The sequence below is a fragment of the Clavelina lepadiformis genome, chromosome 9 (assembly GCF_947623445.1).
Source record: "Clavelina lepadiformis chromosome 9, kaClaLepa1.1, whole genome shotgun sequence".
NCBI lineage: Eukaryota > Metazoa > Chordata > Ascidiacea > Aplousobranchia > Clavelinidae > Clavelina > Clavelina lepadiformis.
In genome coordinates, this window is record NC_135248.1 from 10913505 (window position 1) to 10940819 (window position 27315).

General features: G+C 42.9%; 17 non-coding genes across 17 annotated transcripts; all 17 read right to left on the minus strand.

Moving 5' to 3' along the window:
- Positions 1–213: 213 nt before the first annotated feature.
- On the minus strand, positions 214–285 carry Trnad-guc (transfer RNA aspartic acid (anticodon GUC)). The gene has a single exon. It is a non-coding gene; the product is annotated as a tRNA-Asp (tRNA).
- A 752-nt stretch (positions 286–1037) lies between these two features.
- On the minus strand, positions 1038–1109 carry Trnad-guc (transfer RNA aspartic acid (anticodon GUC)). Its single transcript has one exon. It is a non-coding gene; the product is annotated as a tRNA-Asp (tRNA).
- Positions 1110–1208: 99 nt separating this feature from the next.
- Trnad-guc (transfer RNA aspartic acid (anticodon GUC)) lies at positions 1209–1280 on the minus strand. The gene has a single exon. It is a non-coding gene; the product is annotated as a tRNA-Asp (tRNA).
- A 1973-nt stretch (positions 1281–3253) lies between these two features.
- On the minus strand, positions 3254–3325 carry Trnad-guc (transfer RNA aspartic acid (anticodon GUC)). The gene has a single exon. It is a non-coding gene; the product is annotated as a tRNA-Asp (tRNA).
- Positions 3326–3907: 582 nt separating this feature from the next.
- Trnad-guc (transfer RNA aspartic acid (anticodon GUC)) lies at positions 3908–3979 on the minus strand. The gene has a single exon. It is a non-coding gene; the product is annotated as a tRNA-Asp (tRNA).
- Positions 3980–4420: 441 nt separating this feature from the next.
- Positions 4421–4492, minus strand: Trnad-guc (transfer RNA aspartic acid (anticodon GUC)). Its single transcript has one exon. It is a non-coding gene; the product is annotated as a tRNA-Asp (tRNA).
- A 99-nt stretch (positions 4493–4591) lies between these two features.
- Trnad-guc (transfer RNA aspartic acid (anticodon GUC)) lies at positions 4592–4663 on the minus strand. Its single transcript has one exon. It is a non-coding gene; the product is annotated as a tRNA-Asp (tRNA).
- A 950-nt stretch (positions 4664–5613) lies between these two features.
- On the minus strand, positions 5614–5685 carry Trnad-guc (transfer RNA aspartic acid (anticodon GUC)). The gene has a single exon. It is a non-coding gene; the product is annotated as a tRNA-Asp (tRNA).
- A 612-nt stretch (positions 5686–6297) lies between these two features.
- Trnad-guc (transfer RNA aspartic acid (anticodon GUC)) lies at positions 6298–6369 on the minus strand. The gene has a single exon. It is a non-coding gene; the product is annotated as a tRNA-Asp (tRNA).
- A 752-nt stretch (positions 6370–7121) lies between these two features.
- Positions 7122–7193, minus strand: Trnad-guc (transfer RNA aspartic acid (anticodon GUC)). Its single transcript has one exon. It is a non-coding gene; the product is annotated as a tRNA-Asp (tRNA).
- Positions 7194–7292: 99 nt separating this feature from the next.
- Trnad-guc (transfer RNA aspartic acid (anticodon GUC)) lies at positions 7293–7364 on the minus strand. The gene has a single exon. It is a non-coding gene; the product is annotated as a tRNA-Asp (tRNA).
- Positions 7365–8655: 1291 nt separating this feature from the next.
- On the minus strand, positions 8656–8727 carry Trnad-guc (transfer RNA aspartic acid (anticodon GUC)). Its single transcript has one exon. It is a non-coding gene; the product is annotated as a tRNA-Asp (tRNA).
- A 1466-nt stretch (positions 8728–10193) lies between these two features.
- Positions 10194–10265, minus strand: Trnad-guc (transfer RNA aspartic acid (anticodon GUC)). Its single transcript has one exon. It is a non-coding gene; the product is annotated as a tRNA-Asp (tRNA).
- A 612-nt stretch (positions 10266–10877) lies between these two features.
- Trnad-guc (transfer RNA aspartic acid (anticodon GUC)) lies at positions 10878–10949 on the minus strand. Its single transcript has one exon. It is a non-coding gene; the product is annotated as a tRNA-Asp (tRNA).
- Positions 10950–11701: 752 nt separating this feature from the next.
- Trnad-guc (transfer RNA aspartic acid (anticodon GUC)) lies at positions 11702–11773 on the minus strand. The gene has a single exon. It is a non-coding gene; the product is annotated as a tRNA-Asp (tRNA).
- Positions 11774–13234: 1461 nt separating this feature from the next.
- On the minus strand, positions 13235–13306 carry Trnad-guc (transfer RNA aspartic acid (anticodon GUC)). Its single transcript has one exon. It is a non-coding gene; the product is annotated as a tRNA-Asp (tRNA).
- A 2149-nt stretch (positions 13307–15455) lies between these two features.
- Positions 15456–15527, minus strand: Trnad-guc (transfer RNA aspartic acid (anticodon GUC)). The gene has a single exon. It is a non-coding gene; the product is annotated as a tRNA-Asp (tRNA).
- Positions 15528–27315: the final 11788 nt, after the last annotated feature.

Consider the following 27315-nt stretch of genomic DNA (forward strand, 5'->3'; position numbering starts at 1 on the left):
TATGGACACGTTGCCTTGATCCTAAAACAAAGAAATATATTACTCCCCGTCGGGAAATCGAACCCCGGTCTCCCGCGTGAAAGGCGGGGATACTCACCACTATACTAACGAGGACCTCGACTACTTTGAAATAAACCCAAACTTTAAAGGACATATTTACAATGTTTCTAGAATAAACACGTTGCCTTGATCCTAAAACAAAAATATAAATCACTCCCCGTCGGGGAATCGAACCCCGGTCTCCCGCGTGACAGGCGGGGATACTCACCACTATACTAACGAGGACCTCGACTATTTCGAATTAAATCCAAAGTTTGAAGGACATTATTTTTATTTAATAAGGAAATTTATCACTCCACTTGGGGGAATCGAACCCCGGTCTCCCGCGTGACAGGCGGAGATACTCACCACTATACTAACGAGGACCTCGAATACTTTGAAATAAACCCAAACTTTGAAAGACATATTTACAATGTTTCTAGTATGGACACGTTGCCTTGATCCTAAAACTAAGAAATATATTACTCCCCGTCGGGAAATCGAACCCCGGTCTCCCGCGTGACAGGCGGGGATACTCACCACTATACTAACGAGGACCTCGACTACTTTGAAATAAACCCAAACTTTGAAGGACATTTTTACAATTTTTCTAGTATCGACACGTTGCCTTAATCTTAAAACAAAAAAATATATCACTCCCCGTCGGGAAATCGAACCCCGGTCTCCCTCGTGACAGGCGGGGATACTCACCACTATACTAACGAAGACCTCGACTACTTTGAAATAAACCCAAACTTTGAAGGACATATTTACAATGTTTCTAGTATGGACACGTTGCCTTGATCCTAAAACAAAGAAATATATTACTCCCCGTCGGGAAATCGAACCCCGGTCTCCCGTGTGACAGGCGGGGATACTCACCACTATACTAACGAGGACCTCGACTACTTTGAAATAAACCCAAACTTTGAAGGACATATTTACAATGTTTCTAGAATAAACACGTTGCCTTGATCCTAAAACAAAAATATATATCACTCCCCGTCGGGGAATCGAACCCCGGTCTCCCGCGTGACAGGCGGGGATACTCACCACTATACTAACGAGGACCTCGACTAGTTCGAATTAAATCCAAACTTTGAAGGACATTTTTTTTATTTTTCCAGTATGGATACTTTGTCTTACTTTTAAAACAAAGAAATATACCACTCCCCGTCGGGGAATCGAACCCCGGTCTCCCGCGTGACAGGCGGGGATACTCACCACTATACTAACGAGGACCTCGAATACTTTGAAATAAACCCAAACTTTGAAGGACATATTTACAATTTTTCTAGTATGGACACGTTGCCTTGATCCTAAAACAAAGAAATATATTACTCGCCGTCGGGGAATCGAACCCCGGTCTCCCGCGTGACAGGCGGGGATACTCACCACTATACTAACGAGGACCTCGACTACTTTGAAATAAACCCAAACTTTGAAGGACATGTTTACAATGTTTCTAGTATGGACACGTTGACTTGTTCCTGAAACAAAAAAATATATCACTCCCTGTCGGGGAATGGTACCTCGGTCTCCCGCGTGACAGGCGGGGATACTCACCACTATACTAACGAGGACCTCGACTACTTTCAAATAAACCCAAACTTTGAATGACATTTTTTTTATTTTTCCGGCATGGACACTTTGTGTTACTCTTAAAACAAATAAATATATCACTCCTTGTCGGGGAATCGAACCCCGGTCTCCCGCGTGACAGGCGGTGATACTAACCACTATACTAACGAGGACCTCGACTACTTTCAAATAAACCCAAACTTTGAATGACATTTTTTTTATATTTTCAGCATGGACACTTTGTGTTAGTCTTAAAACAAATAAATATATCACTCTCCGTCGGGGAATCGAACCCCGGTCTCCCTCGTGACAGGCGGGGATACTCACCACTATACTAACGAGGACCTCGACTATTTCGAATTAAACACAAAGTTTGAACCACATTAGTTTTTTCCAACATGGACACTTTGTGTTACTCTTGAAACAAAGAAATATATCACTCCCCGTCGGGAATCGATCCCGGGTTCCCGCGTGACAGGCGGGGATACTCACCACTATACTAACGAGGACCTCGAATATTTCGAATTAAACACAAAGTTTGAACCACATTGTTTTTTATTTTTCCAGCATGGACACATTGTGTTACTCTTGAAACCAATAAATATATCACTGCCCGTCGGGGAATCGAACCCCGGTCTCCCGCGTGACAGGCGGAGATACTCACCACTATACTAACGAAGACCTCGACTACTTTGAAATAAACCCAAACTTTGAAGGACTTATTTACAATTTTTCTAGTATAAACATGTTGCCTTGATCCTAAAACAAAAATATAAATCACTTCCCGTCTAGGAATCGAACCCCGGTCTCCCGCGCGACAGGCGGGGATACTCACCACTATACTAACGAGGACCTCGACTACTTTGAAATAAACCCAAACTTTGAAGGACTTATTTACAATTTTTCTAGTAGAAACAGGTTGCCTTGATCCTAAAACAAAAATATAAATCACTCCCCGTCGGGGAATCGAACCCCGGTCTCCCGCGTGACAGGCGGGGATACTCACAACTATACTAACGAGGACCTCGACTATTTGCAATTAAACACAAAGTTTGAAGGACATTTTTACAATGTTTGTAGTATGGACACTTTGTCTTGTTCCTAAAAAAAGATATGCATCACTCCCCGTTTGGGAATCGAACACCGGTCTCCCGCGTGACAGGCGGGGATACTCACCACTATACTAACGAGGACCTCGATTACTTCGGTTTAAATACAAAGTTTGAACGACATTTTTACAATGTTTCGAGTAAGGACACGTTTTCTTGTTCCCAAAACAAAGTAATGTATAACACCACATCAAGGAATCGAATTACGGTCTCCCACGTGACAGGCGGAGATACTCACCGCTATACTAACGAGGACCTCGAGTGCTTCGAATTAAATACAAAGTTTAAAAGACATTTTTACAATTTTTCCAGTATGGACACTTTGTGTTACTTTTAAAACAAAGAAATATATCACTCCCCGTCGGGAATCGATCCCCGGTCTCCCGCGTGACAGGCGGGGATACTCACCACTATACTAACGAGGACCTCGACTACTTTGAAATAAACCCAAACTTTGAAGGACATATTTACAATGTTTCTAGAATAAACACGTTGCCTTGATCCTAAAACAAAAATATATATCACTCCCCGTCGGGGAATCGAACCCCGGTCTCCCGCGTGACAGGCGGGGATACTCACCACTATACTAACGAGGACCTCGACTATTTCGAATTAAATCCAAAGTTTGAAGGACATTATTTTTATTTAATAAGGAAATTTATCACTCCCCTTCGGGGAATCGAACCACGGTCTCCCGCGTGACAGGCGGGGATACTCACCACTATACTAACGAGGACCTCGAATACTTTGAAATAAACCCAAACTTTGAATGACATTGTTTTTTATTTTTCCAGCATGGACACTTTGTGTTACTCTTAAAACAATTAAATATACCACTCCCCGTCGGAGAATCGAACCCCGGTCTCCCGCGTGACAGGCGGGGATACTCACCACTATACTAACGAGGACCTCGACTACTTTGAAATAAACCCAAACTTTGAAGGACATGTTTACAATGTTTCTAGTATGGACACGTTGCCTTGATCCTAAAACAAAGAAATATATTACTCCCCGTCGGGAAATCGAACCCCGGTCTCCCGCTTGACAGGCGGGGATACTCACCACTATACTAACGAGGACCTCGACTACTTTCAAATAAACCCAAACTTTGAAGGACATATTTACAATGTTTCTAGAATAAACACGTTGCCTTGATCCTAAAACAAAAATATATATCACTCCCCGTCGGGGAATCGAACCCCGGTCTCCCGCGTGACAGGCGGGGATACTCACCACTATACTAACGAGGACCTCGACTACTTTGAAATAAACCCAAACTTTGAAGGACATATTTACAATGTTTCTAGAATAAACACGTTGCCTTGATCCTAAAACTAAGTAATATATTACTCCCCGTCGGGAAATCGAACCCCGGTCTCCCGCGTGACAGGCGGGGATACTCACCACTATACTAACGAGGACCTCGACTACTTTGAAATAAACCCAAACTTTGAAGGACATATTTACAATGTTTCTAGTATGGACACGTTGCCTTGATCCTAAAACAAAGAAATATATTACTCCCCGTCGGGAAATCGAACCCCGGTCTCCCGCATGACAGGCGGGGATACTCACCACTATACTAACGAGGACCTCGACTACTTTGAAATAAACCCAAACTTTGAAGGACATATTTACAATGTTTCTAGAATAAACACGTTGCCTTGATCCTAAAACAAAAATATATATCACTCCCCGTCGGGGAATCGAACCCCGGTCTCCCGCGTGACAGGCGGGGATACTCACCACTATACTAACGAGGACCTCAACTAGTTCGAATTAAATCCAAACTTTGAAGGACATTTTTTTTATTTTTCCAGTATGGATACTTTGTCTTACTTTTAAAACAAAGAAATATACCACTCCCCGTCGGGGAATCGAACCCCGGTCTCCCGCGTGACAGGCGGGGATACTCACCACTATACTAACGAGGACCTCGAATACTTTGAAATAAACCCAAACTTTGAAGGACATATTTACAATTTTTCTAGTATGGACACGTTGCCTTGATCCTAAAACAAAGAAATATATTACTCGCCGTCGGGGAATCGAACCCCGGTCTCCCGCGTGACAGGCGGGGATACTCACCACTATACTAACGAGGACCTCGACTACTTTGAAATAAACCCAAACTTTGAAGGACATGTTTACAATGTTTCTAGTATGGACACGTTGACTTGTTCCTGAAACAAAAAAATATATCACTCCCTGTCGGGGAATCGTACCTCGGTCTCGCGCGTGACAGGCGGGGATACTCACCACTATACTAACGAGGACCTCGACTACTTTGAAATAAACCGAAACTTTGAATGACATTTTTTTTATTTTTCCGGCATAGACACTTTGTGTTACTCTTAAAACAAATAAATATATCACTCCTTGTCGGGGAATCGAACCCCGGTCTCCCGCGTGACAGGCGGTGATACTCACCACTATACTAACGAGGACCTCGACTACTTTCAAATAAACCCAAACTTTGAATGACATTTTTTTTATTTTTCCGGCATGGACACTTTGTGTTACTCTTAAAACAAATAAATATATCGCTCCCCGTCGGGGAATCGAACCTCGGTCTCTCGCGTGACAGGCGGGGATACTCACCACTATACTACCGAGGACCTCGACTATTTCGAATTAAACACAAAGTTTGAACCACATTTTTTTTTTCCAGCATGGACACTTTGTGTTACTCTTGAAAGCAATAAATATATCACTGCCCGTCGGGGAATCGAACCCCGGTCTCCCGCGTGACAGGCGGGGATACTCACCACTATACTAACGAGGACCTCGACTACATTGAAATAAACCCAAATTAAGAAGGACATTTTTACAATGTTTCTAGTATGGACACGTTGCCTTCATCCTAAAACAAAAAAGTATATTACTCCCCGTCGGGGAATCGAACCCCGGTCTCCCGCGTGACAGGCGGGGATACTCACCACTATACTAACGAGGACCTCGACTACTTTCAAATAAACCAAAATTTTGAGTGACATTTTTTTTATTTTTCCGGCATGGACACTTTGTGTTACTCTTAAAACAAATAAATATATCACTCCCCGTCGAGGAATCGAACTTCGGTCTCCCGCGTGACAGGCGGGGATACTCACCACTATACTAACAAGGACCTCGACTACTTTCAAATAAACCCAAACTTTGAGTGACATTTTTTTTATTTTTCCGGCATGGACACTTCGTGTTACTCTTAAAACAAATAAATATATCACTCCTTGTCGGGGAATCGAACCTCGGTCTCCCGCGTGACAGGCGGGGATACTCACCACTATACTAACGAGGACCTCGACTACTTTGAAATAAACCCAAACTTTGAAGGACATATTTACAATGTTTCTAGTATGGACACGTTGCCTTGATCCTAAAACAAAGAAATATATTACTCCCCGTCGGGAAATCGAACCCCGGTCTCCCGCGTGAAAGGCGGGGATACTCACCACTATACTAACGAGGACCTCGACTACTTTGAAATAAACCCAAACTTTAAAGGACATATTTACAATGTTTCTAGAATAAACACGTTGCCTTGATCCTAAAACAAAAATATAAATCACTCCCCGTCGGGGAATCGAACCCCGGTCTCCCGCGTGACAGGCGGGGATACTCACCACTATACTAACGAGGACCTCGACTATTTCGAATTAAATCCAAAGTTTGAAGGACATTATTTTTATTTAATAAGGAAATTTATCACTCCACTTCGGGGAATCGAACCCCGGTCTCCCGCGTGACAGGCGGAGATACTCACCACTATACTAACGAGGACCTCGAATACTTTGAAATAAACCTAAACTTTGAAAGACATATTTACAATGTTTCTAGTATGGACACGTTGCCTTGATCCTAAAACTAAGAAATATATTACTCCCCGTCGGGAAATCGAACCCCGGTCTCCCGCGTGACAGGCGGGGATACTCACCACTATACTAACGAGGACCTCGACTACTTTGAAATAAACCCAAACTTTGAAGGACATTTTTACAATTTTTCTAGTATCGACACGTTGCCTTAATCTTAAAACAAAAAAATATATCACTCCCCGTCGGGAAATCGAACCCCGGTCTCCCTCGTGACAGGCGGGGATACTCACCACTATACTAACGAAGACCTCGACTACTTTGAAATAAACCCAAACTTTGAAGGACATATTTACAATGTTTCTAGTATGGACACGTTGCCTTGATCCTAAAACAAAGAAATATATTACTCCCCGTCGGGAAATCGAACCCCGGTCTCCCGTGTGACAGGCGGGGATACTCACCACTATACTAACGAGGACCTCGACTACTTTGAAATAAACCCAAACTTTGAAGGACATATTTACAATGTTTCTAGAATAAACACGTTGCCTTGATCCTAAAACAAAAATATATATCACTCCCCGTCGGGGAATCGAACCCCGGTCTCCCGCGTGACAGGCGGGGATACTCACCACTATACTAACGAGGACCTCGACTAGTTCGAATTAAATCCAAACTTTGAAGGACATTTTTTTTATTTTTCCAGTATGGATACTTTGTCTTACTTTTAAAACAAAGAAATATACCACTCCCCGTCGGGGAATCGAACCCCGGTCTCCCGCGTGACAGGCGGGGATACTCACCACTATACTAACGAGGACCTCGAATACTTTGAAATAAACCCAAACTTTGAAGGACATATTTACAATTTTTCTAGTATGGACACGTTGCCTTGATCCTAAAACAAAGAAATATATTACTCGCCGTCGGGGAATCGAACCCCGGTCTCCCGCGTGACAGGCGGGGATACTCACCACTATACTAACGAGGACCTCGACTACTTTGAAATAAACCCAAACTTTGAAGGACATGTTTACAATGTTTCTAGTATGGACACGTTGACTTGTTCTTGAAACAAAAAAATATATCACTCCCTGTCGGGGAATGGTACCTCGGTCTCCCGCGTGACAGGCGGGGATACTCACCACTATACTAACGAGGACCTCGACTACTTTCAAATAAACCCAAACTTTGAATGACATTTTTTTTATTTTTCCGGCATGGACACTTTGTGTTACTCTTAAAACAAATAAATATATCACTCCTTGTCGGGGAATCGAACCCCGGTCTCCCGCGTGACAGGCGGTGATACTAACCACTATACTAACGAGGACCTCGACTACTTTCAAATAAACCCAAACTTTGAATGACATTTTTTTTATATTTTCAGCATGGACACTTTGTGTTAGTCTTAAAACAAATAAATATATCACTCCCCGTCGGGGAATCGAACCCCGGTCTCCCTCGTGACAGGCGGGGATACTCACCACTATACTAACGAGGACCTCGACTATTTCGAATTAAACACAAAGTTTGAACCACATTAGTTTTTTCCAACATGGACACTTTGTGTTACTCTTGAAACAAAGAAATATATCACTCCCCGTCGGGAATCGATCCCGGGCTCCCGCGTGACAGGCGGGGATACTCACCACTATACTAACGAGGACCTCGAATATTTCGAATTAAACACAAAGTTTGAACCACATTGTTTTTTATTTTTCCAGCATGGACACATTGTGTTACTCTTGAAACCAATAAATATATCACTGCCCGTCGGGGAATCGAACCCCGGTCTCCCGCGTGACAGGCGGAGATACTCACCACTATACTAACGAAGACCTCGACTACTTTGAAATAAACCCAAACTTTGAAGGACTCATTTACAATTTTTCTAGTATAAACATGTTGCCTTGATCCTAAAACAAAAATATAAATCACTTCCCGTCTAGGAATCGAACCCCGGTCTCCCGCGCGACAGGCGGGGATACTCACCACTATACTAACGAGGACCTCGACTACTTTGAAATAAACCCAAACTTTGAAGGACTTATTTACAATTTTTCTAGTAGAAACATGTTGCCTTGATCCTAAAACAAAAATATAAATCACTCCCCGTCGGGGAATCGAACCCCGGTCTCCCGCGTGACAGGCGGGGATACTCACCACTATACTAACGAGGACCTCGACTACTTTGAAATAAACCAAAATTAAGAAAGACATTTTTACAATGTTTCTAGTATGGACACGTTGCCTTCATCCTAAAACAAAAAAGTATATTACTGCCCGTCGGGGAATCGAACCCCGGTCTCCCGCGTGACAGGCGGGGATACTCACCACTATACTAACGAGGACCTCGACTACTTTCAAATAAACCCAAATTTTGAGTGACATTTTTTTTATTTTTCCGGCATGGACACTTTGTGTTACTCTTAAAACAAATAAATATATCACTCCCCGTCGGGGAATCGAACCTCGGTCTCCCGCGTGACAGGCGGGGATACTCACCACTATACTAACAAGGACCTCGACTACTTTCAAATAAACCCAAACTTTGAGTAACATTTTTTTTATTTTTCCGGCATGGACACTTCGTGTTACTCTTAAAACAAATAAATATATCACTCCTTGTCGGGGAATCGAACCTCGGTCTCCCGCGTGACAGGCGGGGATATTCACCACTATACTAACGAGGACCTCGACTACGTTGAAATGAACCCAAACTTTGAAGGACATTTTTACAATATTTCTAGTATAGACACGTTGTGTTGTTCCTGAAACAAAGAAATATATCACTTCCCGTCGGGGAATCGAACCCCGGTCTCCCGCGTGACAGGCGGAGATACTCACCACTATACTAACGAGGACCTCGACTACTTTGAAATAAACCCAAAGTTTCAAGGACAAATTTACAATGTTTCTAGTATGGACACGTTGCCTTGATCCTAAAACAAAGAAATATATTACTCCCCTTCGGGGAATCGAACCTCGGTCTCTCGCGTGACAGGCGGGGATACTCACCACTATACTAACGAGGACCTCGACTACGTTGAAATGAACCCAAACTTTGAAGGACATTTTTACAATATTTCTAGTATAGACACGTTGTGTTGTTCCTGAAACAAAGAAATATATCACTCCCCGTCGGGGAATCGAACCCCGATCTCCCGCGTGACAGGCGGGGATACTCACCACTATACTAACGAGGACCTCGACTACTTTGAAATAAACCCAAACTTTAAAGGACATTTTTACAATTTTTCTAGTATCGACACGTTGCCTTAATCTTAAAACAAAAAAATATATCACTCCCGTCGGGTAATCGAACCCCGGTCTCCCTCGTGACAGGCGGGGATACTCACCACTATACTAACGAAGACCTCGACTACTTTGAAATAAACCCAAACCTTGAATGACATTTTTTTTATATTTTCAGCATGGACACTTTGTGTTACTCTTGAAACAAATAAATATATCACTCCCCGTCGGGGAATCGAACTTCGGTCTCCCGCGTGACAGGCGGGGATACTCACCACTATACTAACGAGGACCTCGACTACTTTGAAATAAACCCAAACTTTAAAGGACATTTTTACAATTTTTCTAGTATCGACACGTTGCCTTAATCTTAAAACAAAAAAATATATCACTCCCCGTCGGGGAATCGAACCCCGGTCTCCCGCGTGACAGGCGGGGATACTCACCACTATACTAACGAGGACCTCGACTACTTTCAAATAAACCAAAATTTTGAGTGACATTTTTTTTATTTTTCCGGCATGGACACTTTGTGTTACTCTTAAAACAAATAAATATATCACTCCCCGTCGGGGAATCGAACTTCGGTCTCCCGCGTGACAGGCGGTGATACTCACCACTATACTAACAAGGACCTCGACTACTTTCAAATAAACCCAAACTTTGAGTGACATTTTTTTTATTTTTCCGGCATGGACACTTCGTGTTACTCTTAAAACAAATAAATATATCACTCCTTGTCGGGGAATCGAACCTCGGTCTCCCGCGTGACAGGCGGGGATACTCACCACTATACTAACGAGGACCTCGACTACTTTGAAATAAACCCAAACTTTGAAGGACATATTTACAATGTTTCTAGTATGGACACGTTGCCTTGATCCTAAAACAAAGAAATATATTACTCCCCGTCGGGAAATCGAACCCCGGTCTCCCGCGTGAAAGGCGGGGATACTCACCACTATACTAACGAGGACCTCGACTACTTTGAAATAAACCCAAACTTTAAAGGACATATTTACAATGTTTCTAGAATAAACACGTTGCCTTGATCCTAAAACAAAAATATAAATCACTCCCCGTCGGGGAATCGAACCCCGGTCTCCCGCGTGACAGGCGGGGATACTCACCACTATACTAACGAGGACCTCGACTATTTCGAATTAAATCCAAAGTTTGAAGGACATTATTTTTATTTAATAAGGAAATTTATCACTCCACTTCGGGGAATCGAACCCCGGTCTCCCGCGTGACAGGCGGAGATACTCACCACTATACTAACGAGGACCTCGAATACTTTGAAATAAACCCAAACTTTGAAAGACATATTTACAATGTTTCTAGTATGGACACGTTGCCTTGATCCTAAAACTAAGAAATATATTACTCCCCGTCGGGAAATCGAACCCCGGTCTCCCGCGTGACAGGCGGGGATACTCACCACTATACTAACGAGGACCTCGACTACTTTGAAATAAACCCAAACTTTGAAGGACATTTTTACAATTTTTCTAGTATCGACACGTTGCCTTAATCTTAAAACAAAAAAATATATCACTCCCCGTCGGGAAATCGAACCCCGGTCTCCCTCGTGACAGGCGGGGATACTCACCACTATACTAACGAAGACCTCGACTACTTTGAAATAAACCCAAACTTTGAAGGACATATTTACAATGTTTCTAGTATGGACACGTTGCCTTGATCCTAAAACAAAGAAATATATTACTCCCCGTCGGGAAATCGAACCCCGGTCTCCCGTGTGACAGGCGGGGATACTCACCACTATACTAACGAGGACCTCGACTACTTTCAAATAAACCCAAACTTTGAAGGACATATTTACAATGTTTCTAGAATAAACACGTTGCCTTGATCCTAAAACAAAAATATATATCACTCCCCGTCGGGGAATCGAACCCCGGTCTCCCGCGTGACAGGCGGGGATACTCACCACTATACTAACGAGGACCTCGACTAGTTCGAATTAAATCCAACTTTGAAGGACATTTTTTTTATTTTTCCAGTATGAATACTTTGTCTTACTTTTAAAACAAAGAAATATACCACTCCCCGTCGGGGAATCGAACCCCGGTCTCCCGCGTGACAGGCGGGGATACTCACCACTATACTAACTAGGACCTGGAATACTTTGAAATAAACCCAAACTTTGAAGGACTTATTTACAATGTTTCTAGTATGGACACGTTGCCTTGATCCTAAAACAAAGAAATATATTACTCGCCGTCGGGGAATCGAACCCCGGTCTCCCGCGTGACAGGCGGGGATACTCACCACTATACTAACGAGGACCTCGACTACTTTGAAATAAACCCAAACTTTGAAGGACATGTTTACAATGTTTCTAGTATGGACACGTTGACTTGTTCCTGAAACAAAAAAATATATCACTCCCTGTCGGGGAATGGTACCTCGGTCTCCCGCGTGACAAGCGGGGATACTCACCACTATACTAACGAGGACCTCGACTACTTTCAAATAAACCCAAACTTTGAATGACATTTTTTTTATTTTTCCGGCATGGACACTTTGTGTTACTCTTAAAACAAATAAATATATCACTCCTTGTCGGGGAATCGAACCCCGGTCTCCCGCGTGACAGGCGGTGATACTAACCACTATACTAACGAGGACCTCGACTACTTTCAAATAAACCCAAACTTTGAATGACATTTTTTTTATATTTTCAGCATGGACACTTTGTGTTAGTCTTAAAACAAATAAATATATCACTCCCCGTCGGGGAATCGAACCCCGGTCTCCCACGTGACAGGCGGGGATACTCACCACTATACTAACGAGGACCTCGACTATTTCGAATTAAACACAAAGTTTGAACCACATTAGTTTTTTCCAACATGGACACTTTGTGTTACTCTTGAAACAAAGAAATATATCACTCCCCGTCGGGAATCGATCCCGGGCTCCCGCGTGACAGGCGGGGATACTCACCACTATACTAACGAGGACCTCGAATATTTCGAATTAAACACAAAGTTTGAACCACATTGTTTTTTATTTTTCCAGCATGGACACATTGTGTTACTCTTGAAACCAATAAATATATCACTGCCCGTCGGGGAATCGAACCCCGGTCTCCCGCGTGACAGGCGGAGATACTCACCACTATACTAACGAAGACCTCGACTACTTTGAAATAAACCCAAACTTTGAAGGACTCATTTACAATTTTTCTAGTATAAACATGTTGCCTTGATCCTAAAACAAAAATATAAATCACTTCCCGTCTAGGAATCGAACCCCGGTCTCCCGCGCGACAGTCGGGGATACTCACCACTATACTAACGAGGACCTCGACTACTTTGAAATAAACCCAAACTTTGAAGGACTTATTTACAATTTTTCTAGTAGAAACATGTTGCCTTGATCCTAAAACAAAAATATAAATCACTCCCCGTCGGGGAATCGAACCCCGGTCTCCCGCGTGACAGGCGGGGATACTCACCACTATACTAACGAGGACCTCGACTACTTTGAAATAAACCAAAATTAAGAAAGACATTTTTACAATGTTTCTAGTATGGACACGTTGCCTTCATCCTAAAACAAAAAAGTATATTACTGCCCGTCGGGGAATCGAACCCCGGTCTCCCGCGTGACAGGCGGGGATACTCACCACTATACTAACGAGGACCTCGACTACTTTCAAATAAACCCAAATTTTGAGTGACATTTTTTTTATTTTTCCGGCATGGACACTTTGTGTTACTCTTAAAACAAATAAATATATCACTCCCCGTCGGGGAATCGAACCTCGGTCTCCCGCGTGACAGGCGGGGATACTCACCACTATACTAACAAGGACCTCGACTACTTTCAAATAAACCCAAACTTTGAGTAACATTTTTTTTATTTTTCCGGCATGGACACTTCGTGTTACTCTTAAAACAAATAAATATATCACTCCTTGTCGGGGAATCGAACCTCGGTCTCCCGCGTGACAGGCGGGGATACTCACCACTATACTAACGAGGACCTCGACTACGTTGAAATGAACCCAAACTTTGAAGGACATTTTTACAATATTTCTAGTATAGACACGTTGTGTTGTTCCTGAAACAAAGAAATATATCACTTCCCGTCGGGGAATCGAACCCCGGTCTCCCGCGTGACAGGCGGAGATACTCACCACTATACTAACGAGGACCTCGACTACTTTGAAATAAACCCAAAGTTTCAAGGACAAATTTACAATGTTTCTAGTATGGACACGTTGCCTTGATCCTAAAACAAAGAAATATATTACTCCCCTTCGGGGAATCGAACCTCGGTCTCTCGCGTGACAGGCGGGGATACTCACCACTATACTAACGAGGACCTCGACTACGTTGAAATGAACCCAAACTTTGAAGGACATTTTTACAATATTTCTAGTATAGACACGTTGTGTTGTTCCTGAAACAAAGAAATATATCACTCCCCGTCGGGGAATCGAACCCCGATCTCCCGCGTGACAGGCGGGGATACTCACCACTATACTAACGAGGACCTCGACTACTTTGAAATAAACCCAAACTTTAAAGGACATTTTTACAATTTTTCTAGTATCGACACGTTGCCTTAATCTTAAAACAAAAAAATATATCACTCCCCGTCGGGAAATCGAACCCCGGTCTCCCTCGTGACAGGCGGGGATACTCACCACTATACTAACGAAGACCTCGACTACTTTGAAATAAACCCAAACCTTGAATGACATTTTTTTTATATTTTCAGCATGGACACTGTGTGTTACTCTTGAAACAATTAAATATATCACTCCACGTCGGGAATCGATCCCCGGTCTCCCTCGTGACAGGCGGGGATACTCACCACTATACTAACGAAGACCTCGACTACTTTGAAATAAACCCAAACTTTGAATGAAATTTTTTTTATATTTTCAGCATGGACACTTTGTGTTACTCTTGAAACAAATAAATATATCACCCCACGTCGGGAATCGAACCCCGGTCTCCCGCGTGACAGGCGGGGATACTCACCACTATACTAACGAGGACCTCGACTACTTTGAAATAAACCCAAACTTTGAAGGACTTATTTACAATTTTTCTAGTATAAACATGTTGCCTTGATCCTAAAACAAAAATATAAATCACTCCACGTCGGGGAATCGAACCCCGGTCTCCCGCGTGACAGGCGGGGATACTCACCACTATACTAACGAGGACATCGACTACTTTCAAATAAACCCAAACTTTGAAGGACATATTTACAATGTTTCTAGTATGGACACGTTGCCTTGATCCTAAAACTAAGAAATATATTACTCCCCGTCGGGAAATCGAACCCCGATCTCCCGCGTGACAGGCGGGGATACTCACCACTATACTAACGAGGACCTCGACTACTTTGAAATAAACCCAAACTTTGAAGGACATATTTACAATGTTTCTAGTATGGACACGTTGCCTTGATCCTAAAACAAAGAAATATATTACTCCCCGTCGGGAAATCGAACCCAGGTCTCCCGCGAGACAGGCGGGGATACTCACCACTATACTAACGAGGACCTCGACTACTTTGAAATAAACCCAAACTTTGAAGGACATATTTACAATGTTTCTAGAATAAACACGTTGCCTTGATCCTAAAACAAAAATATATATCACTCCCCGTCGGGGAATCGAACCCCGGTCTCCCGCGTGACAGGCGGGGATACTCACCACTATACTAACGAGGACCTCGACTAGTTCGAATTAAATCCAAACTTTGAAGGACATTTTTTTTATTTTTCCAGTATGGATACTTTGTCTTGATTCCCCGACACAAGTAAGACTAACACAAAGTGTCCATGCTGAAAAAATAAAAAAAATGTCGTTAAAACTTTGCGTTTATTTGAAAGTAGTCGAGGTCCTCGTTAGTATAGTGGTGAGTATCCCCGCCTGTCACGCGGGAGACCGGGGTTCGATTCCTAGACGGGAAGTGATTTATATTTTTGTTTTAGGATCAAGGCAACATGTTTATACTAGAAAAATTGTAAATAAGTCCTTCAAAGTTTGGGTTTATTTCAAAGTAGTCGAGGTCCTCGTTAGTATAGTGGTGAGTATCCCCGCCTGTCACGCGGGAGACCGGGGTTCGATTCCCCGACGGGCAGTGATATATTTATTGGTTTCAAGAGTAACACAATGTGTCCATGCTGGAAAAATAAAAAACAATGTGGTTCAAACTTTGTGTTTAATTCGAAATATTCGAGGTGCTCGTTAGTATAGTGGTGAGTATCCCCGCCTGTCACGCGGGAGCCCGGGATCGATTCCCGACGGGGAGTGATATATTTCTTTGTTTCAAGAGTAACACAAAGTGTCCATGTTGGAAAAAACTAATGTGGTTCAAACTTTGTGTTTAATTCGAAGTATTCGAGTTCCTCGTTAGTATAGTGGTGAGTATCCCCGCCTGTCACGCGGGAGACCAGGGTTCGATTCCCCGACGGGGAGTGATATATTTATTTGTTTTAAGACTAACACAAAGTGTCCATGCTGAAAATATAAAAAAAATGTCATTCAAAGTTTGGGTTTATTTCAAAGTAGTCGAGGTCCTCGTTAGTATAGTGGTGAGTATCCCCGCCTGTCACGCGGGAGACCGAGATTCGATTCCCCGACGGGGAGTGATATATTTCTTGGTTTTAAAAGTAACACAAAGTGTCCATGCTGAAAATATAAAAAAAATGTCATTCAAAGTTTGGGTTTATTTGAAAGTAGTCGAGGTCCTCGTTAGTATAGTGGTGAGTATCCCCGCCTGTCACGCGGGAGACCGGGGTTCGATTCCCCGACGGGGAGTAATATACTTTTTTGTTTTAGGATCAAGGCAACGTGTCCATACTAGAAACATTGTAAAAATGTCCTTCATAATTTGGGTTTATTTCAATGTAGTCGAGGTCCTCGTTAGTATAGTGGTGAGTATCCCCGCCTGTCACGCGGGAGACCGGGGTTCGATTCCCCGACGGGGAGTGATTTATATTTTTGTTTTAGGATCAAGGCAACATGTTTATACTAGAAAAATTGTAAATAAGTCCTTCAAAGTTTGGGTTTATTTCAAAGTAGTCGAGGTCCTCGTTAGTATAGTGGTGAGTATCCCCGCCTGTCACGCGGGAGACCGGGGTTCGATTCCCGACGTGGAGTGATATATTTTATTGTTTCAAGAGTAACACAAAGTGTCCATGCTGAAAATATAAAAAAAATGTCACTCAAAGTTTGGGTTTATTTCAAAGTAGTCGAGGTCTTCGTTAGTATAGTGGTGAGTATCCCCGCCTGTCACGAGGGAGACCGGGGTTCGATTTCCCGACGGGGAGTGATATATTTTTTTGTTTTAAGATTAAGGCAACGTGTCGATACTAGAAAAATTGTAAAAATGTCCTTCAAAGTTTGGGTTTGTTTCAAAGTAGTCGAGGTCCTCGTTAGTATAGTGGTGAGTATCCCCGCCTGTCACGCGGGAGACCGGGGTTCGATTCCCCGACAGGGAGTGATATATTTTTTTGTTTTAGGATCAAGGCAACGTGTTTATTCTAGAAACATTGTAAATATGTCCTTCAAAGTTTGGGTTTATTTCAAAGTAGTCGAGGTCCTCGTTAGTATAGTGGTGAGTATCCCCGCCTGTCACGCGGGAGACCGGGGTTCGATTTCCCGACGGGGAGAAATATATTTCTTTGTTTTAGGATCAAGGCAACGTGTCCATACTAGAAACATTGTAAATATGTCCTTCAAAGTTTGGGTTTATTTCAAAGTAGTCGAGGTCCTCGTTAGTATAGTGGTGAGTATCCGCGCCTGTCACGCGGGAGACCGGGGTTCGATTCCCCACCGGGGAGTAATATATTTCTTTGTTTTAGGATCAAGGCAACGTGTCCATACTAGAAACATTGTAAATATGTCCTTCAAAGTTTGGGTTTATTTCAAAGTAGTCGAGGTCCTCGTTAGTATAGTGGTGAGTATCCCCGCCTGTCACGCGGGAGACCGGGGTTCGATTCCCCGACGGGGAGTAATATATTTTTTTGTTTTAGGATCAAGACAACGTGTCCATACTAGAAACATTGTAAAAATGTCCTTCAAAGTTTGGGTTTATTTCAAAGTAGTCGAGGTCCTCGTTAGTATAGTGGTGAGTATCCCCGCCTGTCACGCGGGAGACCGGGGTTCGATTTCCCGACGGGGAGTGATATATATTTTTGTTTTAGGATCAAGGCAACGTGTTTATTCTAGAAACATTGTAAATATGTCCTTCAAAGTTTGGGTTTATTTCAAAGTAGTCGAGGTCCTCGTTAGTATAGTGGTGAGTATCCCCGCCTGTCACGCGGGAGACCGGGATTCGATTCCCCGACGGGGAGTGATATATTTCTTTGTTTAAAAAGTAACACAAAGTGTCCATACTGCAAAAATAAAAATAATGTCCTTGAAACTTTGGGTTTAATTCGAAATATTCGAGGTCCTCGTTAGTATAGTGGTGAGTATCCCCGCCTGTCACGCGGGAGACCGGGGAACGATTCCCGACGGGGAGTGATATATTTATTTGTTTTAAGACTAACACAAAGTGTCCATGCTGAAAAAATAAAAAAAATGTCGTTAAAACTTTGGGTTTATTTGAAAGTAGTCGAGGTCCTCGTTAGTATAGTGGTGAGTATCCCCGCCTGTCACGCGGGAGACCGGGGTTCGATTCCTAGACGGGAAGTGATTTATATTTTTGTTTTAGGATCAAGGCAACATGTTTATACTAGAAAAATTGTAAATAAGTCCTTCAAAGTTTGGGTTTATTTCAAAGTAGTCGAGGTCCTCGTTAGTATAGTGGTGAGTATCTCCGCCTGTCACGCGGGAGACCGGGGTTCGATTCCCCGACGGGCAGTGATATATTTATTGGTTTCAAGAGTAACACAATGTGTCCATGCTGGAAAAATAAAAAACAATGTGGTTCAAACTTTGTGTTTAATTCGAAATATTCGAGGTGCTCGTTAGTATAGTGGTGAGTATCCCCGCCTGTCACGCGGGAGCCCGGGATCGATTCCCGACGGGGAGTGATATATTTCTTTGTTTCAAGAGTAACACAAAGTGTCCATGTTGGAAAAAACTAATGTGGTTCAAACTTTGTGTTTAATTCGAAATATTCGAGGTCCTCGTTAGTATAGTGGTGAGTATCCCCGCCTGTCACGCGGGAGACCAGGGTTCGATTCCCCGACGGGGAGTGATATATTTATTTGTTTTAAGACTAACACAAAGTGTCCATGCTGAAAATATAAAAAAAATATCATTCAAAGTTTGGGTTTATTTGAAAGTAGTCGAGGTCCTCGTTAGTATAGTGGTGAGTATCCCCGCCTGTCACGCGGGAGACCGAGATTCGATTCCCCGACGGGGAGTGATATATTTCTTGGTTTTAAAAGTAACACAAAGTGTCCATGCTGAAAATATAAAAAAAATGTCCTTCAAAGTTTGGGTTTATTTGAAAGTAGTCGAGGTCCTCGTTAGTATAGTGGTGAGTATCCCCGCCTGTCACGCGGGAGACCGGGGTTCGATTCCCCGACGGGGAGTAATATACTTTTTTGTTTTAGGATCAAGGCAACGTGTCCATACTAGAAACATTGTAAAAATGTCCTTCATAATTTGGGTTTATTTCAATGTAGTCGAGGTCCTCGTTAGTATAGTGGTGAGTATCCCCGCCTGTCACGCGGGAGACCGGGGTTCGATTCCCCGACGGGGAGTGATTTATATTTTTGTTTTAGGATCAAGGCAACATGTTTATACTAGAAAAATTGTAAATAAGTCCTTCAAAGTTTGGGTTTATTTCAAAGTAGTCGAGGTTCTCGTTAGTATAGTGGTGAGTATCCCCGCCTGTCACGCGGGAGACCGGGGTTCGATTCCCGACGTGGAGTGATATATTTTATTGTTTCAAGAGTAACACAAAGTGTCCATACTGAAAATATAAAAAAAATGTCACTCAAAGTTTGGGTTTATTTCAAAGTAGTCGAGGTCTTCGTTAGTATAGTGGTGAGTATCCCCGCCTGTCACGAGGGAGACCGGGGTTCGATTTCCCGACGGGGAGTGATATATTTTTTTGTTTTAAGATTAAGGCAACGTGTCGATACTAGAAAAATTGTAAAAATGTCCTTCAAAGTTTGGGTTTGTTTCAAAGTAGTCGAGGTCCTCGTTAGTATAGTGGTGAGTATCCCCGCCTGTCACGCGGGAGACCGGGGTTCGATTCCCCGACAGGGAGTGATATATTTTTTTGTTTTAGGATCAAGGCAACGTGTTTATTCTAGAAACATTGTAAATATGTCCTTCAAAGTTTGGGTTTATTTCAAAGTAGTCGAGGTCCTCGTTAGTATAGTGGTGAGTATCCCCGCCTGTCACGCGGGAGACCGGGGTTCGATTTTCTGACGGGGAGAAATATATTTCTTTGTTTTAGGATCAAGGCAACGTGTCCATACTAGAAACATTGTAAATATGTCCTTCAAAGTTTGGGTTTATTTCAAAGTAGTCGAGGTCCTCGTTAGTATAGTGGTGAGTATCCCCGCCTGTCACGCGGGAGACCGGGGTTCGATTCCCCGACGGGGAGTAATATATTTCTTTGTTTTAGGATCAAGGCAACGTGTCCATACTAGAAACATTGTAAAAATGTCCTTCAAAGTTTGGGTTTATTTCAAAGTAGTCGAGGTCCTCGTTAGTATAGTGGTGAGTATCCCCGCCTGTCACGCGGGAGACCGGGGTTCGATTCCCCGACGGGGAGTGATATATATTTTTGTTTTAGGATCAAGGCAACATGTTTATACTAGAAAAATTGTAAATAAGTCCTTCAAAGTTTGGGTTTATTTCAAAGTAGTCGAGGTCCTCGTTAGTATAGTGGTGAGTATCCCCGCCTGTCACGCGGGAGACCGGGGTTCGATTCCCGACGTGGAGTGATATATTTTATTGTTTCAAGAGTAACACAAAGTGTCCATGCTGAAAATATAAAAAAAATGTCACTCAAAGTTTGGGTTTATTTCAAAGTAGTCGAGGTCTTCGTTAGTATAGTGGTGAGTATCCCCGCCTGTCACGAGGGAGACCGGGGTTCGATTTCCCGACGGGGAGTGATATATTTTTTTGTTTTAAGATTAAGGCAACGTGTCGATACTAGAAAAATTGTAAAAATGTCCTTCAAAGTTTGGGTTTGTTTCAAAGTAGTCGAGGTCCTCGTTAGTATAGTGGTGAGTATCCCCGCCTGTCACGCGGGAGACCGGGGTTCGATTCCCCGACAGGGAGTGATATATTTTTTTGTTTTAGGATCAAGGCAACGTGTTTATTCTAGAAACATTGTAAATATGTCCTTCAAAGTTTGGGTTTATTTCAAAGTAGTCGAGGTCCTCGTTAGTATAGTGGTGAGTATCCCCGCCTGTCACGCGGGAGACCGGGGTTCGATTTCCCGACGGGGAGAAATATATTTCTTTGTTTTAGGATCAAGGCAACGTGTCCATACTAGAAACATTGTAAATATGTCCTTCAAAGTTTGGGTTTATTTCAAAGTAGTCGAGGTCCTCGTTAGTATAGTGGTGAGTATCCGCGCCTGTCACGCGGGAGACCGGGGTTCGATTCCCCACCGGGGAGTAATATATTTCTTTGTTTTAGGATCAAGGCAACGTGTCCATACTAGAAACATTGTAAAAATGTCCTTCAAAGTTTGGGTTTATTTCAAAGTAGTCGAGGTCCTCGTTAGTATAGTGGTGAGTATCCCCGCCTGTCACGCGGGAGACCGGGGTTCGATTCCCCGACGGGGAGTAATATATTTCTTTGTTTTAGGATCAAGGCAACGTGTCGATACTAGAAAAATTGTAAAAATGTCCTTCAAAGTTTGGGTTTGTTTCAAAGTAGTCGAGGTCCTCGTTAGTATAGTGGTGAGTATCCCCGCCTGTCACGCGGGAGACCGGGGTTCGATTCCCCGACAGGGAGTGATATATTTTTTTGTTTTAGGATCAAGGCAACGTGTTTATTCTAGAAACATTGTAAATATGTCCTTCAAAGTTTGGGTTTATTTCAAAGTAGTCGAGGTCCTCGTTAGTATAGTGGTGAGTATCCCCGCCTGTCACGCGGGAGACCGGGGTTCGATTTTCCGACGGGGAGAAATATATTTCTTTGTTTTAGGATCAAGGCAACGTGTCCATACTAGAAACATTGTAAATATGTCCTTCAAAGTTTGGGTTTATTTCAAAGTAGTCGAGGTCCTCGTTAGTATAGTGGTGAGTATCCCCGCCTGTCACGCGGGAGACCGGGGTTCGATTCCCCGACGGGGAGTAATATATTTCTTTGTTTTAGGATCAAGGCAACGTGTCCATACTAGAAACATTGTAAAAATGTCCTTCAAAGTTTGGGTTTATTTCAAAGTAGTCGAGGTCCTCGTTAGTATAGTGGTGAGTATCCCCGCCTGTCACGCGGGAGACCGGGGTTCGATTCCCCGACGGGGAGTGATATATATTTTTGTTTTAGGATCAAGGCAACGTGTTTATTCTAGAAACATTGTAAATATGTCCTTCAAAGTTTGGGTTTATTTCAAAGTAGTCGAGGTCCTCGTTAGTATAGTGGTGAGTATCCCCGCCTGTCACGCGGGAGACCGGGATTCGATTCCCCGACGGGGAGTGATATATTTCTTTGTTTAAAAAGTAACACAAAGTGTCCATACTGCAAAAATAAAAATAATGTCCTTGAAACTTTGGGTTTAATTCGAAATAGTCGAGGTCCTCGTTAGTATAGTGGTGAGTATCCCCGCCTGTCACGCGGGAGACCGGGGAACGATTCCCGACGGGGAGTGATATATTTATTTGTTTTAAGACTAACACAAAGTGTCCATGCTGAAAAAATAAAAAAAATGTCGTTAAAACTTTGGGTTTATTTGAAAGTAGTCCAGGTCCTCGTTAGTATAGTGGTGAGTATCCCCGCCTGTCACGCGGGAGACCGGGGTTCGATTCCTAGACGGGAAGTGATTTATATTTTTGTTTTAGGATCAAGGCAACATGTTTATACTAGAAAAATTGTAAATAAGTCCTTCAAAGTTTGGGTTTATTTTAAAGTAGTCGAGGTCCTCGTTAGTATAGTGGTGAGTATCTCCGCCTGTCACGCGGGAGACCGGGGTTCGATTCCCCGACGGGCAGTGATATATTTATTGGTTTCAAGAGTAACACAATGTGTCCATGCTGGAAAAATAAAAAACAATGTGGTTCAAACTTTGTGTTTAATTCGAAATATTCGAGGTGCTCGTTAGTATAGTGGTGAGTATCCCCGCCTGTCACGCGGGAGCCCGGGATCGATTCCCGACGGGGAGTGATATATTTCTTTGTTTCAAGAGTAACACAAAGTGTCCATGTTGGAAAAAACTAATGTGGTTCAAACTTTGTGTTTAATTCGAAGTATTCGAGGTCCTCGTTAGTATAGTGGTGAGTATCCCCGCCTGTCACGCGGGAGACCAGGGTTCGATTCCCCGACGGGGAGTGATATATTTTATTGTTTTAAGACTAACACAAAGTGTCCATGCTGAAAATATAAAAAAAATGTCATTTAAAGTTTGGGTTTATTTGAAAGTAGTCGAGGTCCTCGTTAGTATAGTGGTGAGTATCCCCGCCTGTCACGCGGGAGACCGAGATTCGATTCCCCGACGGGGAGTGATATATTTCTTGGTTTTAAAAGTAACACAAAGTGTCCATGCTGAAAATATAAAAAAAATGTCATTCAAAGTTTGGGTTTATTTGAAAGTAGTCGAGGTCCTCGTTAGTATAGTGGTGAGTATCCCCGCCTGTCACGCGGGAGACCGGGGTTCGATTCCCCGACGGGGAGTAATATACTTTTTTGTTTTAGGATCAAGGCAACGTGTCCATACTAGAAACATTGTAAAAATGTCCTTCATAATTTGGGTTTATTTCAATGCAGTCGAGGTCCTCGTTAGTATAGTGGTGAGTATCCCCGCCTGTCACGCGGGAGACCGGGGTTCGATTCCCCGACGGGGAGTGATTTATATTTTTGTTTTAGGATCAAGGCAACATGTTTATACTAGAAAAATTGTAAATAAGTCCTTCAAAGTTTGGGTTTATTTCAAAGTAGTCGAGGTCCTCGTTAGTATAGTGGTGAGTATCCCCGCCTGTCACGCGGGAGACCGGGGTTCGATTCCCGACGTGGAGTGATATATTTTATTGTTTCAAGAGTAACACAAAGTGTCCATACTGAAAATATAAAAAAAATGTCACTCAAAGTTTGGGTTTATTTCAAAGTAGTCGAGGTCTTCGTTAGTATAGTGGTGAGTATCCCCGCCTGTCACGAGGGAGACCGGGGTTCGATTTCCCGACGAAGAGTGATATATTTTTTTGTTTTAAGATTAAGGCAACGTGTCGATACTAGAAAAATTGTAAAAATGTCCTTCAAAGTTTGGGTTTGTTTCAAAGTAGTCGAGGTCCTCGTTAGTATAGTGGTGAGTATCCCCGCCTGTCACGCGGGAGACCGGGGTTCGATTCCCCGACAGGGAGTGATATATTTTTTTGTTTTAGGATCAAGGCAACGTGTTTATTCTAGAAACATTGTAAATATGTCCTTCAAAGTTTGGGTTTATTTCGAAGTAGTCGAGGTCCTCGTTAGTATAGTGGTGAGTATCCCCGCCTGTCACGCGGGAGACCGGGGTTCGATTTTCCGACGGGGAGAAATATATTTCTTTGTTTTAGGATCAAGGCAACGTGTCCATACTAGAAACATTGTAAATATGTCCTTCAAAGTTTGGGTTTATTTGAAAGTAGTCGAGGTCCTCGTTAGTATAGTGGTGAGTATCCCCGCCTGTCACGCGGGAGACCGGGGTTCGATTCCCCGACGGGGAGTGATATATATTTTTGTTTTAGGATCAAGGCAACGTGTTTATTCTAGAAACATTGTAAATATGTCCTTCAAAGTTTGGGTTTATTTCAAAGTATTCGAGGTCCTCGTTAGTATAGTGGTGAGTATCCCCGCCTGTCACGAGGGAGACCGGGGTTCGATTTCCCGACGGGGAGTGATATATTTTTTTGTTTTAAGATTAAGGCAACGTGTCGATACTAGAAAAATTGTAAAAATGTCCTTCAAAGTTTGGGTTTGTTTCAAAGTAGTCGAGGTCCTCGTTAGTATAGTGGTGAGTATCCCCGCCTGTCACGCGGGAGACCGGGGTTCGATTCCCCGACAGGGAGTGATATATTTTTTTGTTTTAGGATCAAGGCAACGTGTTTATTCTAGAAACATTGTAAATATGTCCTTCAAAGTTTGGGTTTATTTCGAAGTAGTCGAGGTCCTCGTTAGTATAGTGGTGAGTATCCCCGCCTGTCACGCGGGAGACCGGGGTTCGATTTTCCGACGGGGAGAAATATATTTCTTTGTTTTAGGATCAAGGCAACGTGTCCATACTAGAAACATTGTAAATAAGTCCTTCAAAGTTTGGGTTTATTTGAAAGTAGTCGAGGTCCTCGTTAGTATAGTGGTGAGTATCCCCGCCTGTCACGCGGGAGACCGGGGTTCGATTCCCCGACGGGGAGTAATATATTTCTTTGTTTTAGGATCAAGGCAACGTGTCCATACTAGAAACATTGTAAAAATGTCCTTCAAAGTTTGGGTTTATTTCAAAGTAGTCGAGGTCCTCGTTAGTATAGTGGTGAGTATCCCCGCCTGTCACGCGGGAGACCGGGGTTCGATTCCCCGACGGGGAGTGATATATATTTTTGTTTTAGGATCAAGGCAACGTGTTTATTCTAGAAACATTGTAAATATGTCCTTCAAAGTTTGGGTTTATTTCAAAGTAGTCGAGGTCCTCGTTAGTATAGTGGTGAGTATCCCCGCCTGTCACGCGGGAGACCGGGATTCGATTCCCCGACGGGGAGTGATATATTTCTTTGTTTAAAAAGTAACACAAAGTGTCCATACTGCAAAAATAAAAATAATGTCCTTGAAACTTTGGGTTTAATTCGAAATAGTCGAGGTCCTCGTTAGTATAGTGGTGAGTATCCCCGCCTGTCACGCGGGAGACCGGGGAACGATTCCCGACGGGGAGTGATATATTTATTTGTTTTAAGACTAACACAAAGTGTCCATGCTGAAAAAATAAAAAAAATGTCGTTAAAACTTTGGGTTTATTTGAAAGTAGTCCAGGTCCTCGTTAGTATAGTGGTGAGTATCCCCGCCTGTCACGCGGGAGACCGGGGTTCGATTCCTAGACGGGAAGTGATTTATATTTTTGTTTTAGGATCAAGGCAACATGTTTATACTAGAAAAATTGTAAATAAGTCCTTCAAAGTTTGGGTTTATTTCAAAGTAGTCGAGGTCCTCGTTAGTATAGTGGTGAGTATCCCCGCCTGTCACGAGGGAGACCGGGGTTCGATTTCCCGACGGGGAGTGATATATTTTTTTGTTTTAAGATTAAGGCAACGTGTCGATACTAGAAAAATTGTAAAAATGTCCTTCAAAGTTTGGGTTTGTTTCAAAGTAGTCGAGGTCCTCGTTAGTATAGTGGTGAGTATCCCCGCCTGTCACGCGGGAGACCGGGGTTCGATTCCCCGACAGGGAGTGATATATTTTTTTGTTTTAGGATCAAGGCAACGTGTTTATTCTAGAAACATTGTAAATATGTCCTTCAAAGTTTGGGTTTATTTCGAAGTAGTCGAGGTCCTCGTTAGTATAGTGGTGAGTATCCCCGCCTGTCACGCGGGAGACCGGGGTTCGATTTTCCGACGGGGAGAAATATATTTCTTTGTTTTAGGATCAAGGCAACGTGTCCATACTAGAAACATTGTAAATATGTCCTTCAAAGTTTGGGTTTATTTCAAAGTAGTCGAGGTCCTCGTTAGTATAGTGGTGAGTATCCCCGCCTGTCACGCGGGAGACCGGGGTTCGATTCCCCGACGGGGAGTAATATATTTCTTTGTTTTAGGATCAAGGCAACGTGTCCATACTAGAAACATTGTAAAAATGTCCTTCAAAGTTTGGGTTTATTTCAAAGTAGTCGAGGTCCTCGTTAGTATAGTGGTGAGTATCCCCGCCTGTCACGCGGGAGACCGGGGTTCGATTCCCCGACGGGGAGTGATATATATTTTTGTTTTAGGATCAAGGCAACGTGTTTATTCTAGAAACATTGTAAATATGTCCTTCAAAGTTTGGGTTTATTTCAAAGTAGTCGAGGTCCTCGTTAGTATAGTGGTGAGTATCCCCGCCTGTCACGCGGGAGACCGGGATTCGATTCCCCGACGGGGAGTGATATATTTCTTTGTTTAAAAAGTAACACAAAGTGTCCATACTGCAAAAATAAAAATAATGTCCTTGAAACTTTGGGTTTAATTCGAAATAGTCGAGGTCCTCGTTAGTATAGTGGTGAGTATCCCCGCCTGTCACGCGGGAGACCGGGGAACGATTCCCGACGGGGAGTGATATATTTATTTGTTTTAAGACTAACACAAAGTGTCCATGCTGAAAAAATAAAAAAAATGTCGTTAAAACTTTGGGTTTATTTGAAAGTAGTCCAGGTCCTCGTTAGTA